We start from the raw sequence: 18,051 nt of genomic DNA, 5'->3' as shown, positions 1-18,051 counted from the left end.
AGACTACTACACTACATTTCGGAGTACTACACAACAGGTCAGACTACTATACTGAAGTTCGGACCACTAAACAATAGTTCAGACTACTAAACGACAGTTCAGTCTACTAAACTACAGTTCAGACTACTATACTATAGTTCAGTCTATACTACAGTTGAGACTACTATACTACAGTTCAGACTATACTACAGTTCAGACTACTACACTACAGTTCAGATTACTATACTACAGCTCAGACTACTACAGTACGGTTCAGACTACTTTCCTACATACTATACTACATATCAGACTACTATAATACAGTTCAGAATACTAAACTAGAGTTCAGACTACTATACTACAGTTCAGTGTATACTACAGTTGAGACTACTATACTACAGTTCAGACTACTATATTACAGTTCAGATTATACTACAGCTCAGACTACCAAAATACAGTTCAGACTACTATACTACAGTTCAGACTACTACACCACAGTTCAGACAACTATTCTACCGTTCAGACTACTACACTACAGTTCAGACTACTATTCTACAGTTCAGACAACTATACTAAAGTTCAGACTACTACACTACAGTTAAGACTACTTTACTACATTTCAGACTACTACACTAAAGTTCAGACTACTACACTAGAGTTCAGACTAATACACTACAGTTAAGACTACTACACTAAAGTTCAGACTACTACACTACAGTTCAGACTAATACACTACAGTTCAGAATACTTTACTACAGTTCAGACTACTACACTACAGTTCAGACTACTACACTGCAGTTCAGACTACTATACTACAGTTCAGACTGTACTACACTACAGTTCAGACTACTACACTACAGTTCAGACTACTACACTACAGCTCAGACTACTATTCTACAGGTCAGACTACTATACTACAGTTCAGACTACTACACTACAGATCAGACTACTACACTGCAGTTCAGACTACTATACTACAGTTCAGACTGTACTACACTACAGTTAAGACTACTACACTAAAGTTCAGACTACTACACTACAGTTCATACTACTACACTAAAGTTCAGACTAATACACTACAGTTCAGACTACTATACTACAGTTCATACTACTACACTACAGTTCATACTACTACACTAAAGTTCAGACTACTACACTACAGTTCATACTACTACACTAAAGTTCAGACTACTACACTACAGTTCAGACTAATACACTACAGTTCAGAATACTTCACTACAGTTCAGACTACTACACTACAGTTCAGACTACTACACTGCAGTTCAGACTACTATACTACAGTTCAGACTGTACTACACTACAGTTCAGACTACTACACTACAGCTCAGAATACTATTCTACAGGTCAGACTACTATACTACAGTTCAGACTACTACACTACAGTTCAGACTACTACACTGCAGTTCAGACTACTATACTACAGTTCAGACTGTACTACACTACAGTTCAGACTACTATACTACAGTTCAGACTACTACACTACCGTTCAGACTACACTACAGCTCAGACTACTACACTACAGCTCAGACTACTATTCTACAGGTCAGACTACTATACTACAGTTCAGACTACTATACTACAGTTCAGACAACTACACTACCGTTCAGACTACACTACAGCTCAGACTACTACACTACAGCTCAGACTACTATTCTACAGGTCAGACTACTATACTACAGTTCAGACTACTACACTACAGTTCAGACTACTATACTACAGCTCAGACTACTACACTACATTTCGGAGTACTACACAACAGGTCAGACTACTATACTGAAGTTCGGACCACTAAACAATAGTTCAGACTACTAAACGACAGTTCAGTCTACTAAACTACAGTTCAGACTACTATACTATAGTTCAGTCTATACTACAGTTGAGACTACTATACTACAGTTCAGACTATACTACAGTTCAGACTACTACACTACAGTTCAGATTACTATACTACAGCTCAGACTACTACAGTACGGTTCAGACTACTTTCCTACATACTATACTACATATCAGACTACTATAATACAGTTCAGAATACTAAACTAGAGTTCAGACTACTATACTACAGTTCAGTGTATACTACAGTTGAGACTACTATACTACAGTTCAGACTACTATATTACAGTTCAGATTATACTACAGCTCAGACTACCAAAATACAGTTCAGACTACTATACTACAGTTCAGACTACTACACTACAGTTCAGACTAATACACTACAGTTCAGAATACTTTACTACAGTTCAGACTACTACACTACAGTTCAGACTACTACACTGCAGTTCAGACTACTATACTACAGTTCAGACTGTACTACACTACAGTTCAGACTACTACACTACAGCTCAGACTACTATTCTACAGGTCAGACTACTATACTACAGTTCAGACTACTACACTACAGATCAGACTACTACACTGCAGTTCAGACTACTATACTATAGTTCAGTCTATACTACAGTTGAGACCACTATACTACAGTTCAGACTATACTACAGTTCAGACTACTACACTACAGTTCAGATTACTATACTACAGCTCAGACTACTACAGTACGGTTCAGACTACTTTCCTACATACTATACTACATATCAGACTACTATAATACAGTTCAGAATACTAAACTAGAGTTCAGACTACTATACTACAGTTCAGTGTATACTACAGTTGAGACTAATATACTACAGTTCAGACTACTATATTACAGTTCAGATTATACTACAGCTCAGACTACCAAAATACAGTTCAGACTACTATACTACAGTTCAGACTACTACACTACAGTTCAGACAACTATTCTACCGTTCAGACTACTACACTACAGTTCAGACTACTATTCTACAGTTCAGACAACTATACTAAAGTTCAGACTACTACACTACAGTTAAGACTACTTTACTACATTTCAGACTACTACACTAAAGTTCAGACTACTACACTAGAGTTCAGACTAATACACTACAGTTAAGACTACTACACTAAAGTTCAGACTACTACACTACAGTTCAGACTAATACACTACAGTTCAGAATACTTTACTACAGTTCAGACTACTACACTACAGTTCAGACTACTACACTGCAGTTCAGACTACTATACTACAGTTCAGACTGTACTACACTACAGTTCAGACTACTACACTACAGTTCAGACTACTACACTACAGCTCAGACTACTATTCTACAGGTCAGACTACTATACTACAGTTCAGACTACTACACTACAGATCAGACTACTACACTGCAGTTCAGACTACTATACTACAGTTCAGACTGTACTACACTACAGTTAAGACTACTACACTAAAGTTCAGACTACTACACTACAGTTCATACTACTACACTAAAGTTCAGACTAATACACTACAGTTCAGACTACTATACTACAGTTCATACTACTACACTACAGTTCATACTACTACACTAAAGTTCAGACTACTACACTACAGTTCAGAATACTTTACTACAGTTCAGACTACTACACTACAGTTCAGACTACTACACTGCAGTTCAGACTACTATACTACAGTTCAGACTGTACTACACTACAGTTCAGACTACTACACTACAGCTCAGACTACTATTCTACAGGTCAGACTACTATACTACAGTTCAGACTACTACACTACAGTTCAGACTACTACACTGCAGTTCAGACTACTATACTACAGTTCAGACTGTACTACACTACAGTTCAGACTACTATACTACAGTTCAGACTACTACACTACCGTTCAGACTACACTACAGCTCAGACTACTACACTACAGCTCAGACTACTATTCTACAGGTCAGACTACTATACTACAGTTCAGACTACTATACTACAGTTCAGACAACTACACTACCGTTCAGACTACACTACAGCTCAGACTACTACACTACAGCTCAGACTACTATTCTACAGGTCAGACTACTATACTACAGTTCAGACTACTACACTACAGTTCAGACTACTATACTACAGCTCAGACTACTACACTACATTTCGGAGTACTACACAACAGGTCAGACTACTATACTGAAGTTCGGACCACTAAACAATAGTTCAGACTACTAAACGACAGTTCAGTCTACTAAACTACAGTTCAGACTACTATACTATAGTTCAGTCTATACTACAGTTGAGACTACTATACTACAGTTCAGACTATACTACAGTTCAGACTACTACACTACAGTTCAGATTACTATACTACAGCTCAGACTACTACAGTACGGTTCAGACTACTTTCCTACATACTATACTACATATCAGACTACTATAATACAGTTCAGAATACTAAACTAGAGTTCAGACTACTATACTACAGTTCAGTGTATACTACAGTTGAGACTACTATACTACAGTTCAGACTACTATATTACAGTTCAGATTATACTACAGCTCAGACTACCAAAATACAGTTCAGACTACTATACTACAGTTCAGACTACTACACTACAGTTCAGACTAATACACTACAGTTCAGAATACTTTACTACAGTTCAGACTACTACACTACAGTTCAGACTACTATACTACAGTTCAGACTACTACACTACCTTTCAGACTACACTACAGCTCAGACTAAAACACTACAGCTCAGACTACTATTCTACAGGTCAGACTACTATACTACAGTTCAGACTACTATACTACAGTTCAGTCTATACTACAGTTGAGACTACTATACTACAGTTCAGACTACTATATTACAGTTCAGATTATACTACAGCTCAGACTACCAAAATAAGGTTCAGACTACTACACTACAGTTCAGACAACTATTCTACCGCTCAGACTACTACACTACAGTTCAGACTACTATTCTACAGTTCAGACTGTACTACACTACAGTTCAGACTACTATACTACAGTTCAGACTACTACACTACCTTTCAGACTACACTACAGCTCAGACTAAAACACTACAGCTCAGACTACTATTCTACAGGTCAGACTACTATACTACAGTTCAGACTACTATACTACAGTTCAGTCTATACTACAGTTGAGACTACTATACTACAGTTCAGACTACTATATTACAGTTCAGATTATACTACAGCTCAGACTACAAAAATACAGTTCAGACTACTATACTACAGTTCAGACTACTACACTACAGTTCAGACAACTATTCTACCGTTCAGACTACTACACTACAGTTCAGACTACTATTCTACAGTTCAGACAACTATACTAAAGTTCAGACTACTACACTACAGTTAAGACTACTTTACTACATTTCAGACTACTACACTACAGTTCCGACTAGTGCACTAAAGTTCAGACTACTACACTAGAGTTCAGACTAATACACTACAGTTAAGACTACTACACTAAAGTTCAGACTACTACACTACAGTTCAGACTAATACACTACAGTTCAGAATACTTTACTACAGTTCAGACTACTACACTACAGTTCAGACTACTACACTACAGCTCAGACTACTATTCTACAGGTCAGACTACTATTCTACAGTTCAGACTACTACACTATAGTTCAGACTACTACACTGCAGTTCAGACTACTATACTACAGTTCAGACTGTACTACACTACAGTTCAGACTACTACACTACAGTTCAGACTACTACACTACAGCTCAGACTACTATTCTACAGGTCAGACTACTATACTACAGTTCAGACTACTACACTACAGATCAGACTACTACACTGCAGTTCAGACTACTATACTACAGTTCAGACTGTACTACACTACAGTTAAGACTACTACACTAAAGTTCAGACTGTACTACACTACAGTTCAGACTACTACACTACAGTTCAGACTAATACACTACAGTTCAGAATACTTTACTACAGTTCAGACTACTACACTACAGTTCAGACTACTACACTACAGCTCAGACTACTATTCTACAGGTCAGACTACTATACTACAGTTCAGACTACTACACTACAGATCAGACTACTACACTGCAGTTCAGACTACTATACTACAGTTCAGACTGTACTACACTACAGTTCAGACTACTATACTACAGTTCAGACTACTACACTACCGTTCAGACTACACTACAGCTCAGACTACTACATTACAGTTCAGATTATACTACAGCTCAGACTACCAAAATACGGTTCAGACTACTACACTACAGTTCAGACAACTATTCTACCGCTCAGACTACTACACTACAGTTCAGACTACTATTCTACAGTTCAGACTGTACTACACTACAGTTCAGACTACTATACTACAGTTCAGACAACTACACTACCGTTCAGACTACACTACAGCTCAGACTACTATTCTACAGGTCAGACTACTATACTACAGTTCAGACTACTACACTACAGTTCAGACTCATGCACTACCGTTCAGACTACACTACAGTTCAGAACACTTTACTACAGTTCAGACTACTATACTACAGCTCAGACTACTACACTACATTTCGGAGTACTACACAACAGGTCAGACTACTATACTGAAGTTCCTACTCATACACTACAGTTCAGAATAATATACTACAGTTCAAACTACTATAGTACAATTCAGACTACTATACTACAGTTCGGACCACTAAACAATAGTTCAGACTACTAAACGACAGTTCAGTCTACTAAACTACAGTTCAGACTACTATACTATAGTTCAGTCTATACTACAGTTGAGACTACTATACTACAGTTCAGACTATACTACATTTCAGACTACTACACTACAGTTCAGATTACTATACTACAGCTCAGACTACTACAGTACGGTTCAGACTACTTTCCTTACACATCAGACTACTATACTAGTTCAGACTACTAAACAGTTCAGACTACTATACTACAGTTCAGACTACTACTATACTACAGTTCAGACTACTATATTACAGTTCAGTCTCAGACTACAAAATACAGTTGAGACAGTTCAGACTACACTACAGTTCAGACTACTATTCTACAGTTCAGATTATACACTACAGCTCAGATTCTACAGGTCAGACTACTATACAGTTCAGACTACTACACTATAGTTCAGACTACTACACTGCAGTTCAGACTACTATACTACAGTTCAGACTGTACTACACTACAGTTCAGACTACTATACTACAGTTCAGACTACTACACTACAGTTCAGACTACACTACAGCTCAGACTACTACATTACAGTTCAGAATAAACAGTTCAGACTACTATATTACAGTTCAGATTATACTACAGCTCAGTACCAAAATACAGTTCAGACTACTCAGACTACTACTACAGTTCAGACTACTATTCACTCACCGTACTCAGACTACTACACTACAATTAAGACTACTACATTACAGTTCAGACTACTACACTACAGTTCAGACTACTATACTAAAGTTCAGACTATACTACACTAGAGTTCAGACTAATACACTAATACTACTTTACTACATTTCAGACTACTACACTAAAGTTCAGACTAATACACTACAGTTCAGAATACATTCTACAGTTCAGACTACTGTACTACAGTTCAGAATAAACTATACTAAACAGTTCAGACTACTACACTACAGTTCATACTACTACACTACAGTTCAGACTACTACACTACAGTTCAGACTAATACACTACAGTTCAGAATACTATTCTACATTTCAGACTACTGTACTACAGTTCAGAATAAACTACAGTTCAGACTACTTCAGACTACTACACTACAGTTCAGACTACTACACTACAGTTCAGACAACTATTTCAGACTCTGTACCAGTCAGAATCAGACTACTACTACACTACAGTTCAGTTCAGACTACTATTCTACAGTTCAGACAACTATACTAAAGTTCAGACTACTACACTACAGTTAAGACTACTTTACTACATTTCAGACTACTACACTACAGTTCAGACTAGTGCACTAAAGTTCAGACTACTACACTAGAGTTCAGACTAATACACTACAGTTAAGACTACTTTACTACATTTCAGACTACTACACTACAGTTCAGACTACTACACTGCAGTTCAGACTACTATACTACAGTTCAGACAACTACACTACAGCTCAGACTACTATTCTACAGGTCAGACTACTATACTACAGTTCACACTACTACACTACAGTTCAGACTCATGCACTACCATTCAGACTACACTACAGTTCAGAACACTTTACTACAGTTCAGACTACTATACTACAGTTCAGACAACTACACTACAGTTCAGACTACTACACTACCGTTCAGACTACTACATTACAGTTCAGAATACTATACTACAGCTCAGACTACTACACTACATTTCAGAGTACTACACAACAGGTCAGACAACTATACTAAAGTTCAGACTACTACACTACAGTTAAGACTACTTTACTACATTTCAGACTACTACACTACAGTTCAGACTAGTGCACTAAAGTTCAGACTACTACACTAGAGTTCAGACTAATACACTACAGTTAAGACTACTTTACTACATTTCAGACTACTACACTACAGTTCAGACTACTACACTGCAGTTCAGACTACTATACTACAGTTCAGACTGTACTACACTACAGTTCAGACTACTACACTACAGTTCAGACTACTACACTACAGCTCAGACTACTATTCTACAGGTCAGACTACTATACTACAGTTCAGACAACTACACTACCGTTCAGACTACACTACAGCTCAGACTACTATTCTACAGGTCAGACTACTATACTACAGTTCACACTACTACACTACAGTTCAGACTCATGCACTACCATTCAGACTACACTACAGTTCAGAACACTTTACTACAGTTCAGACTACTATACTACAGTTCAGACAACTACACTACAGTTCAGACTACTACACTACCGTTCAGACTACTACATTACAGTTCAGAATACTATACTACAGCTCAGACTACTACACTACATTTCGGAGTACTACACAACAGGTCAGACTACTATACTGAAGTTCCTACTCATACACTACAGTTCAGACTAATATACTACAGTTCAAACTACTATACTACAATTCAGACTACTATACTACAGTTCGGACCACTAAACAATACTTCAGACTACTAAACGACAGTTCAGTCTACTAAACTACAGTTCAGACTACTATACTATAGTTCAGTCTATACTACAGTTGAGACTACTATACTACAGTTCAAACTATACTACAGTTCAGACTACTTTACTACATTTCAGACTACTACACTACCGTTCAGACTACACTACAGCTCAGACTACTACATTACAGTTCAGAATAAACTAGTTCAGACTACTATATTACAGTTCAGATTATACTACAGCTCAGACTACCAAAATAAGGTTCAGACTACTACACTACAGTTCAGACAACTATTCTACCGCTCAGACTACTACACTACAGTTCAGACTACTATTCTACAGTTCAGACTGTACTACACTACAGTTCAGACTACTATACTACAGTTCAGACTACTACACTACCGTTCAGACTACACTACAGCTCAGACTACTACACTACAGCTCAGACTACTATTCTACAGGTCAGACTACTATACTACAGTTCAGACTACTATACTACAGTTCAGACAACTACACTACCGTTCAGACTACACTACACCTCAGACTACTATTCTACAGGTCAGACTACTATACTACAGTTCAGACTACTACACTACAGTTCAGACTCATGCACTACCGTTCAGACTACACTACAGTTCAGAACACTTTACTACAGTTCAGACTACTATACTACAGCTCAGACTACTACACTACATTTCGGAGTACTACACAACAGGTCAGACTACTATACTGAAGTTCCTACTCATACACTACAGTTCAGAATAATATACTACAGTTCAAACTACTATAGTACAATTCAGACTACTATACTACAGTTCGGACCACTAAACAATAGTTCAGACTACTAAACGACAGTTCAGTCTACTAAACTACAGTTCAGACTACTATACTATAGTTCAGTCTATACTACAGTTGAGACTACTATACTACAGTTCAGACTATCCTACATTTCAGACTACTACACTACAGTTCAGATTACTATACTACAGCTCAGACTACTACAGTACGGTTCAGACTACTTTCCTACATACTATACTACACATCAGACTACTATACTACAGTTCAGACTACTAAACTAGAGTTCAGACTACTATACTACAGTTCAGTCTATACTACAGTTGAGACTACTATACTACAGTTCAGACTACTATATTACAGTTCAGATTATACTACAGCTCAGACTACCAAAATACAGTTCAGACTACTATACTACAGTTCAGACTGTACTACACTACAGCTCAGACTACTATTCTACAGGTCAGACTACTATACTACAGTTCAGACTACTAAACTAGAGTTCAGACTACTATACTACAGTTCAGTCTATACTACAGTTGAGACTACTATACTACAGTTCAGACTACTATATTACAGTTCAGATTATACTACAGCTCAGACTACCAAAATACAGTTCAGACTACTATACTACAGTTCAGACTACTACACTACAGTTCAGACAACTATTCTACAGTTCAGACTGTACTACACTACAGCTCAGACTACTATTCTACAGGTCAGACTACTATACTACAGTTCAGACTACTACACTATAGTTCAGACTACTACACTGCAGTTCAGACTACTATACTACAGTTCAGACTGTACTACACTACAGTTCAGACTACTATACTACAGTTCAGACTACTACACTACCGTTCAGACTACACTACAGCTCAGACTACTACATTACAGTTCAGAATAAACTAGTTCAGACTACTATATTACAGTTCAGATTATACTACAGCTCAGACTACCAAAATACAGTTCAGACAACTATTCTACCGTTCAGACTACTACACTACAGTTCAGACTACTATTCTACAGTTCAGACAACTATACTAAAGTTCAGACTACTACACTACAATTAAGACTATTTTACTACATTTCAGACTACTACACTACAGTTCAGACTACTACACTAGAGTTCAGACTAATACACTACAGTTAAGACTACTTTACTACATTTCAGACTACTACACTAAAGTTCAGACTAATACACTACAGTTCAGAATACTATTCTACAGTTCAGACTACTGTACTACAGTTCAGAATAAACTACAGTTCAGACTACTACACTACAGTTCATACTACTACACTACAGTTCAGACTACTACACTACAGTTCAGACTAATACACTACAGTTCAGAATACTATTCTACATTTCAGACTACTGTACTACAGTTCAGAATAAACTACAGTTCAGACTACTACACTACACTTCAGACTACTACACTACAGTTCAGACAACTATTCTACCGTTCAGACTACTACACTACAGTTCAGACTACTATTCTACAGTTCAGACAACTATACTAAAGTTCAGACTACTACACTACAGTTAAGACTACTTTACTACATTTCAGACTACTACACTACAGTTCAGACTACTACACTACAGCTCAGACTACTATACTACAGTTCGGACCACTAAACAATAGTTCAGACTACTAAACGACAGTTCAGTCTACTAAACTACAGTTCAGACTACTATACTATAGTTCAGTCTATACTACAGTTGAGACTACTATACTACAGTTCAAACTATACTACAGTTCAGACTACTTTACTACATTTCAGACTACTACACTACAGTTCAGACTACTACACTGCAGTTCAGACTACTATACTACAGTTCAGACTGTACTACACTACAGTTCAGACTACTACACTACAGTTCAGACTACTACACTACAGCTCAGACTACTATTCTACAGGTCAGACTACTATACTACAGTTCAGACAACTACACTACCGTTCAGACTACACTACAGCTCAGACTACTATTCTACAGGTCAGACTACTATACTACAGTTCAGACTCATGCACTACCATTCAGACTACACTACAGTTCAGAACACTTTACTACAGTTCAGACTACTATACTACAGTTCAGACAACTACACTACAGTTCAGACTACTACACTACCGTTCAGACTACTACATTACAGTTCAGAATACTATACTACAGCTCAGACTACTACACTACATTTCGGAGTACTACACAACAGGTCAGACTACTATACTGAAGTTCCTACTCATACACTACAGTTCAGACTAATATACTACAGTTCAAACTACTATACTACAATTCAGACTACTACACTACAGTTCAGACTACTAAACTACAGTTCAGACTACTACACTACAGTTCAGACTACTAAACTACAGTTCAGACTACTACACTAAAGTTCAGACTACTACACTACAGTTCAGACTACTATACAGCTCAGACTACTACACTACAGTTCAGACTACTACACTACAGTTCAGACTACTACACTACAGTTCAGACTAATATACTACAGTTCAGACTACTACACTACATTTCGGAGTACTACACAACAGGTCAGACTACTATACTGAAGTTCCTACTCACACACTACAGTTCAGACTAATATACTACAGTTCAAACTACTATACTACAATTCAGACTACTATACTACAGTTCGGACCACTAAACAATAGTTCAGACTACTATACTATAGTTCAGTCTATACTACAGTTGAGACTACTATACTACAGTTCAGACTATACTACAGTTCAGACTACTACACTACAGTTCACACTACTATACTACAGTTCAGACTACTATACTACAGTTCAGACTACTATACTACAGTTCAGACTATTACAGTACAGTTCAGACTACTATACCACAGTTCAGACTACTATACTACAGTTCAGACTACTATACTACAGTTCACACTACTATACTACAGTTCAGACTACTATACTACAGTTCAGACTACTATACTACAGTTCAGACTGCTATACTACAGTTCAGACTATTACAGTACAGTTCAGACTACTATACTACAGTTCAGACTACTATACTACAGTTCAGACTACTATACTACAGTTCAGACTGCTATACTACAGTTCAGACTATTACAGTACAGTTCAGACTACTATACCACAGTTCAGACTACTATACTACAGTTCAGACTACTATACTACAGTTCAGGGTGTTACGTATAGTAGCGGTAGAAGCAGTAGTTGTGTATGTTTCAGTCGCAGTAGAATTGTGAAACTTTCACCAAGGCACTTCTGTACAGAAACAATCTAAAAACACCTACCGTACACTAAGTCCAGAATACATACGGAACTAGTATTATCAAAACCTATTTATTTTAATTTTATTATTTTTACATGTATTTATTATTTGTAGTACTATATGACAATCATGAAGGGAGTCACTAGTTTTATCGAAGAGGACATTACGTTTATTTTATTTGCTCAATATGGTTTTTTTTTGTTATATTAATTAAAACATTTGCTCTCAGAGCAAATAATAGTCACACTCAAAAATAATAGTTTATGTAATAAAATGGTTTAAAAAATGGTTTATTCTTTAAATAAAGTCATTCAACTGTGAAACTTGTTTTTTTTAAATATATCTGGATGTACAGTGTATAGACTTACCTTTATGCAGCAGCACAGTAGAATATTGTTCAGAATATCCCGTTTTATATTTCTATTGAGGAAGTGGCTTGTAACGTGCTAACCTTTAGCTGGTATTACCTACTCTAGAGTTGTGTGACTCTAATCATATCTATTATCCCAATATCTACAATATCAATCCCCAGTTCTAGATCCCAAAAAGCGTAGAAGTGGATTGATTCATGTCACTGTGAAGAGGCTCGTTCAGTACTGGATGTCATAATGTACCAAATCAGTATTATTGATTAATAATAATAATAGTAAGGAAGGAATGACAATGTTTCTTATACACTGAAAAGAGACTCTTCTGAGAACCTTATCAATAAAAAGTAATTGTTTACTTCATTCATTGGCGTCAAGTTTTATTTTCCTCTTTACTGGGGGCTCCTACTTGCGAACATTAGAATAAATTAACATTTTTCTCAGTCTCTCAGCCAATTAAAATCGTTGACGTAGTTGCACGTGATCAAATGCTGCATATTAGCTTTTCTCATCAAATAACCTGCCACATGCTATTTTAAAATGATCCAGCTGGCAGTGATTATTTCCTGAAACAAATTCCGTATCAGCCTATCAAAGATCTTAAACTTTATATCCACCAAGCAGAGGGATATTTTAAACCTCCAAATTCAAGGTTTCCTTTCGTTCCTCTTGGTCGGTCTCAAGGGTAGAGTGCGGTATCATCACATTTTCTCTGTGCATTCAAATTGCCATCAATAAAATGAAATTGTGTTTGTTGTCTGTAGCTTATGCCTGCCGATACCATAACCCCACCGCCACCATTGGGCACTCTGTTCACAACGTTGACATCAGCAAACCACTCATCCACACAATGCCATACACGCTGTCTGCCATCTTCCCTGTACAGTTGAAACTAGGATTCCTCTGTGAAGAGCACATTTCTCCAGCATGCCAGTGGCCATTGAAGCTGAGCGTTTGCCTACTGAAGACGGTTACGATGCTGAACTGCAGTCAGGTCAAGACTCTGGTGAGGAAAATGAACATGCAGATGAGCTTCCCTGAGACGGTTTCTGACAGTTTGTGCAGAAGTTCTTCAGCTGTCCGAGTGGCTGGTCTCAGATGATTCCGCAGGTGAAGAAGCCAGATATGGAGGTCCTGGTTACACGTGGTCTGCGGTTATGAGGCTCTACTTTCAAATTCTCTAAAACAACATTGGAGGCGGCTTATGGTAGAGAAATTAGCATTACATTATCTGGCAACAGCTCTGGTGGAACATTCCTGCAGTCAGAATGCCAATTGCACACTCCCTCAAAACTTGAGACATCTGTGGCATTATGTTGTGGGACAAAACTGCACATTTCAGAGTGGCCTTTTATTGTCCCCAGCACAAGGTGCACCTGTGTAATGATCCTGCTGTTTAATCATCTTCTTGGTATGCATCACCTGTCAGGTGGGTGGATTATCTTGGCAAAATAGAAATGCTCACTAACAGGGATGTAGACAAATTTGTGCACAACATTTGAGAGAAATAAGCTTTTTGTGCTTTTGGAACATTTTCTGTGATCTTTTATTTCAGCTCATGAAACATGGAACCAACACTTTACATGTTGCGTTTATATTTTTGTTCAGTATAATAGCCTATAATAACAACAATTATTTATGTAACAGTGCCAGGAGCCTATGTGTTGTCTGCAAGAGGGACTCTCAACAAGAAGCTCCTCATTATGTATTCGTAATCTTCATTTACAAGGTTTTGCCTGCACTTCTCTTCTCAAAACACTAACACAATAAACGTAATTCTCCATTTCACAGGGGGGTTAAAACTTGTGAGATTTGAACCGTTGTCACAATCTGCAGCAATTACGTGGAGTTCGACACACTACACAAAAAACAATTTGACTACACGGTCAAACAGTTGCTTAGATTATCAGAATGTGGGGTTGGAGATTATTGAGTGATATACTCGGAAGCGGTGGATGGTGTGCACGCCTCCTGAGTCGGACTAGAAGTTCACTCCAAATATCTCTTCTCTGCCGGCAGCGTCTTGGAGAAACCTCTGGGATGAGTTCAATTGCCCTGGAGGGTACGAACAAAGTATCCAATTCGGGAAAGCTGTATTCCTGGTCGCAATAATGATGCTCTTATATTCAAAAGTTATTTCCGGCTGTATGTAATAACACATAACACGTTCTGGGCTAATAATGTACGAAATATCCACCAAAAAAAGAAAAATACTGCAAAGTTGCTTAGGAGCTAGAGGCAGAGCTGCCGCGTTTGTTTGCGTCATCTTACTTACGTAATGTTCAGTCTCTGGACAATAAAGTAGACAAGCTCAGGGCGAGGATCTCCTTCTAGAGAGACATCAGGGACTGTAACATACTCTATTTCACAGAATCATGGTACTCTCGGAATATAGTGTCCCCATCCATACAGCCAGCTGGGTTCTCAGTTCATCACGCAGACAGGAATAAAGAACTCGCCGGGAAGAAGAAAGGGAGTGGTGTATGTTTCATGATTAACTACTCATGGTGATTGTGATAACATACAGAAACTCAAGTCCTTTTGATCACCCGACCTAGACAACCTCACAATCAAACCTTAACCATATTATCTCCCAAGAAAATTATCTTCGGGTTATAGTCACAGCCACGTATATTCCCCCAAGCCGATACCACGACGGCCCTCAAGGAACTACACTGTAAACGACAAATCCTGAGGCCGCATTTATTGTAGCTGAGGATTTTAACAAAGCAAATTTGAGGAAAACGCTACCAAAGTTGTATCAACACATTGATTGTAGTACTCGCTCTGGAAAAAACACAAGACCGCTGCTACTCGCCCTTTCAAGATACCTACAAGGCCCTCCCCCGTCCTCCCTTTAGCAAATCAGATCACGACTCCATTTTGCTCCTCCCTTCCTATAGGCAGAAACTCAAACAGGAAGTACCCGTGCTAAGGTCTATTCAACGCTGGTCTGACAAATGATCATGCAGACTGGGATATGTTCCAGGTAGCCTCTGAGAATAACATTGACGTATACACTGACATGGTGACTAATCAAACCTAATCAAACCAGAAACCGTGGATAGATGGCAGAATTCGCACAAAACCGAAGTGCGAACCACCACATTTAACCATGGCAAGGTGACTGGGAATATGGTTGAATACAAACAGTGTAGTTATTCCCTCTGTTAGGCAATCAAACAGGCAAAACTTCAGTACAGAGACAAAGTGGCAAATTAACAGCTCAGACACGAGACGTACGTGGCAGGGTTTAGATTACAAAGGGAAAACCAGCCACGTCGCAGACACTGACGTCCTGCTTCCAGACAAGCTAAACACCTTCACCCGCTTTGAGGATAACATAGTGCCACCAACGCTGCTCACTCCCAAGGACTGTGGGTTCTCGTTCTCCTTGGCCAATGTAAGTAAGACATTTAAGCGTGTTAACCCTCACAAGGCTGCCGGCCCAGATGGCATCCTTAGCCGTGTCCTCAGAGCATGTGCAGACCAGCTGGCTGGAGTGTTTATGGACATATTCAATCTCTCCCCGCTTGCTTCAAGATGTCCACCATTGTTCCTATACCCAGGAAAGCAAAGGTAACTGAACTAAATTACTATCGCCACGTAGCACTCACTTCTGTCATCATTAAGTACTTTGAGAGGCAACTTAAATATCATGTCACCTCTACCTTACATGACACCTTAGAACCACTTTGCTTACTGCCCCAATAGGTCCACAGATGATGCAATCGCCATTGTACTGCACACTGCCTTATCCCATCTGGACAAGAGGGATACCTACGTCAGAATATTGTTTATTAAATATAGCTCAGCTTTCAACACCATAGTACCCTCCAAGCTCATCATTAAGCTCGGGGCCCTGGGTCTGATTCCAGCCCAGTGCAACTAGGCCCTGGACTTCCCGACGGGCCACCCCAAGGTGGTGAAGGTAGGAAACAACACCTCCACTTCGCTGATCCTCAACACAGGGGCCCCACAAGAGTGCGTACTCTGCCCTCCCTGTACACCCTGTTCACCCATGACTATATGCCCCCGCACGCCTCCAACTCAATCATCAAGTTTGCAGATAACATAACAGTAGTAGGCCTGATTACCAACAATGACGAGACAGCCTACAGGGAGGAGGTGAGGGCCCTGGCAGAGTGGTGCCAGGAAAATAACCTCTCCCTCAATGTCAACAAAACAGAGGAGCTGATCGTGGACTTCAGGAAACAGCAAAGGGAGTACGCCCCTATCCACATTGACGGGACCAGGGTGGGGAAGGTGAAAAGCTTCAAGTTATTTGGTGTACACATCACTGACAAACTGAAATGTTCCGCCCACACAGACAATATGATGAAGAAGGCGCATTAGTGCCTCTTCAACCTCAGGAGACTGAAGAAATTCATCTTGGCCCCTAAGACCCTCACATACTTTTACAGATGCACAATTGAGAGCATCCTATCAGGCTGTATCACCGCCTGGTACTGCAACTGCACCACCCACAACTGCAGGGCTCTCCAGAGGGTGGTGCGGTCTGCCCAACGCATCACCGGGGGCAAACCACCTGACCTCCAGGACACCTACAGCACCCGATGTCACAGGAAGGCCAAAAAGATCATCAAGGACATCAACCACCCCAGCCACTGCCTGTTCATCCCGCTA

This window comes from Oncorhynchus nerka, linkage group LG5 (assembly GCF_034236695.1).
Source record: "Oncorhynchus nerka isolate Pitt River linkage group LG5, Oner_Uvic_2.0, whole genome shotgun sequence".
Taxonomy (NCBI): domain Eukaryota; kingdom Metazoa; phylum Chordata; class Actinopteri; order Salmoniformes; family Salmonidae; genus Oncorhynchus; species Oncorhynchus nerka.
Note: the sequence above shows the minus strand (reverse complement) of the source record.